Here is a 3505-nt window from a genome sequence, read left to right as displayed (position 1 = left end):
TTTTCCAGGGTCAGGAACATCTTTAGCGGTGCCACATTTGAGATCTTTGCACACGAGGTCAGCTTGTTCCTTTCCTTTATGCCAGAGGAAACCAACAATACTGATTATTAGATTTGAATTTATATTTGGAATCATTTGAAGTGAATTATCAATATGTATTCAACTAAGAACAGAGATCAGACAGGTGGGAGAGTGAATCATTAATGCTGTTCAAACTACAGCTAAAGACCTTATATTATGAGAGCATAACAGGAATGTATGATGACAAATGGGAACATTTAAGTTCAAGGACATAATGTACAGTAGAAACAAATCGGTGCATGCAGGCAGTGTCTTACCAAAGTTGTCAGAACAAACATAGTATTTTGAATTGGTTCCATTTGAGGTCGTGTTGAATTGGACAGCTCCGGCACATTTAAAACCATCCAAACTCATTTCAATCGTATCTACAAAAATAAAAATAAAAATATGAAAACAAATTGAAAGATACAAATACAAATGTAAATAGAACCAGTCAGTCAATAATGCATACATATACAGTGTGTTACAGTTCTTGAGGGAAAAGAGGAACGAGGAGTGCTGTTTCTTTCGCACGGGAGACCGGGGTCGGGTCGTAGTCGAGTGTCTTTTAAGAGAAGGAAATAAAACAGTGTCTTTGAGACACACAGTGTGCGTGTGCACGTGTGCGAGCGAGCGTGCGTGCGTGCGAGCGTGCGTGCGTGCGTGCGTGCGTGCGTATGCTCTTACCTGAACATGTAGTCCATCTCATAGAGTCCTGGGTTGAGACATTGCCTCCCCAACCGCTGAAGTTCTGACATTTCCACAGCTGATCCTCAGTACCGTCACAGCTCACCTCATTGATCCAGACCTGATCAGTTATATTAGGTTTATCAGGTTTCGTTTGGTGGGACGGTCTGCTCACAGACTGTCCACAGCCGATGCTCCTACACACCACATCTTCATTGTTCTTGTTCCAGTTGTTGTCTCCAACGATGCCCCATTCATTGTTATGAAATATGTGAATGTAGCCTTCACATGGGTTGGTACCACCTTTAAGGATCACCCTGTCACCTGCATGATTACACTTTATGTTAATATAGATACTTAACTCAATGCTCTTCAAAGTGAAACACACACACACACACACACACACACACACACACACACACACTGACACACAGCATCTCCCTTGTGTAATCCGCATATCTCAAGAACTGTCTTTGACTTGATTGATAGACTTAAAACTTGTTGTGCATATCCAAAGGGACTCTTGAACTATCTACTGTATGAAACTGCAAATCTCAATTATAGACTAGATTAATCTACAAGCACACAACATGTCACGCTACGTGTAAACTAGCTATAAACCTATATTTTCAAATAAGAAACAAACAAACAAACAAACATAACAGTGCAAATACAAAAGAATATAATGTGTGCAGATGATGTGACATGTTGACCCACTGTAGACCATTATGTGTCATCATCTCACCTATCACTTCCATCCAGCTCTCTGGTGACTGTCCACGGCCAGAGATGTGACACTTGTACAATCCTTCATTAGATTTGTGAACACTGTGGATGGTCATGTTTCCTGTAGGCTCGGTGCTGATGAGGGATCCGTCTTTATAGAAATCAGCTGAATGGTCAGAGGATGGAAATGTGCTCCTGTCTTTGGACAGACATCGGAGTGTGACATCACTTCCCTCCTTCACAGGAAGTACAGGACTCTCCAGGATCACATCTGTTTTTTCATCTAGAGAAAAAGAGAGAAAGAAAAAAAGAGAAACGTTTCGCTAATACACGTTTCGCTAATACACGTTTCGCTAATACACAATCCCCTCAATACCTATGGACCTTTGAGTACTAAACAGTTTCCTGTAGCCTAATGATGGCCTCTAGTTTAGGAGTAATCTTACCACTAATTACATTAAACTATCTTACACACATTGTCTAACCCTCAGAACATAGATATAGACACTTTATTTGTCAATGTTGCATGGTAAATGTTTTGCATAGTAAGGTAGATAGGAGGGGCATAGGAGGGGCTAGCGCCCCTCAAAAACTAAATATTGTGCTTGGGTATCATGTTAAGATTCAGCACCATTGAATATATTGGCTATGTGTGTACTATATATGTCTATAGATGTAGTCAATATGTTGGCTATATGTGTACTATATGTCTATAGATGTAGTCAATATGTTGGCTATATGTCTTATATGTCTATAGATGTAGTCAATATGTTGGCTATGTGTGTACTATATGTATAGATGTAGTTATACATTGTCTATAAATAATACATTGATGTAGTTATTCTATAGATTGTACCTGAGAATGTAATGCTGATGGATCTGCTGACTTCTCCTGACTCAGACTCACACCAATAACGTCCACTGGCCTCAGAAGAGGAATCCGATGAAAATATGATACAGTAGGGATACAGTCCTACACAGAGTCACAATGAAAAGAAAGAGATTCAGTTAAAATCCATCCCTCCCTCCCTCCCTCCCTCCCTCCCTCCCTCCCTCCAGCCATCCATCCATCCATCCATCCCTCCCTCCCTCCCTCCCTCCCTCCCTCCCTCCCTCCCTCCATCCATCCATCCATCCATCCATCCCTCCCTCCCTCCCTCCCTCCCTCCCTCCATCCATCCATCCCTCCCTCCATCCATCCCTCCCTCCATCCCTCCCTCCCTCCCTCCCTCCCTCCATCCATCCCTCCATCCCTCCCTCCATCCATCCATCCATCCATCCATCCCTCCCTCCCTCCCTCCCTCCCTCCCTCCCTCCATCCATCCATCCATCCATCCATCCCTCCCTCCCTCCCTCCATCCCTCCCTACGTACCATAGGTTCTTCCCCAGTTCTCTCCACAGGTTCCACTAGGGGGCTTAGGGTCCGAGGGGTTTTTTCTCTCTCTGGTGAGTCTTCTCACAGTCCACTGCAGCACAGTGCTCCCTGCTTCATCACAGCTCAGTACGATGACTGAGCTGTGAAAGAACTGAGAACTATCAGGACCACCGCCATAAGGACGGACCCTCAGAGACACTGGGGGGGGGGGGGGGGGGGGGGGAGAGAGAGAGAGAGAGAGAGAGAGATGTTAAATGGAAAACCAACACATTGTGACATCTGTCATCATAATGTTCCCCTCAGAGATGGGATGCTCTGGTTCAAGTTGTTATAATGTTCCCCTCAGAGATGGGATGCTCTGGTTCAAGTTGTTCTAATGTTCCCCTCAGAGATGGGATGCTCTGGTTCAAGTTGTTCTAATGTTCCCCTCAGAGATGGGATGCTCTGGTTCAAGTTGTTCTAATGTTCCCCTCAGAGATGGGATGCTCTGGTTCAAGTTGTTATAATGTTCCCCTCAGAGATGGGATGCTCTGGTTCAAGTTGTTATAATGTTCCCCTCAGAGATGGGATGCTCTGGTTCAAGTTGTTCTAATGTTCCCCTCAGAGATGGGATGCTCTGGTTCAAGTTGTTCTAATGTTCCCCTCAGAGATAGGAT

This window comes from Electrona antarctica (assembly GCF_951216825.1).
Source record: "Electrona antarctica genome assembly, chromosome: 8".
Lineage (NCBI taxonomy): Eukaryota > Metazoa > Chordata > Actinopteri > Myctophiformes > Myctophidae > Electrona > Electrona antarctica.
The sequence above is the reverse complement of the archived record's forward strand: the minus strand, read 5'-3'. Positions refer to the sequence as shown.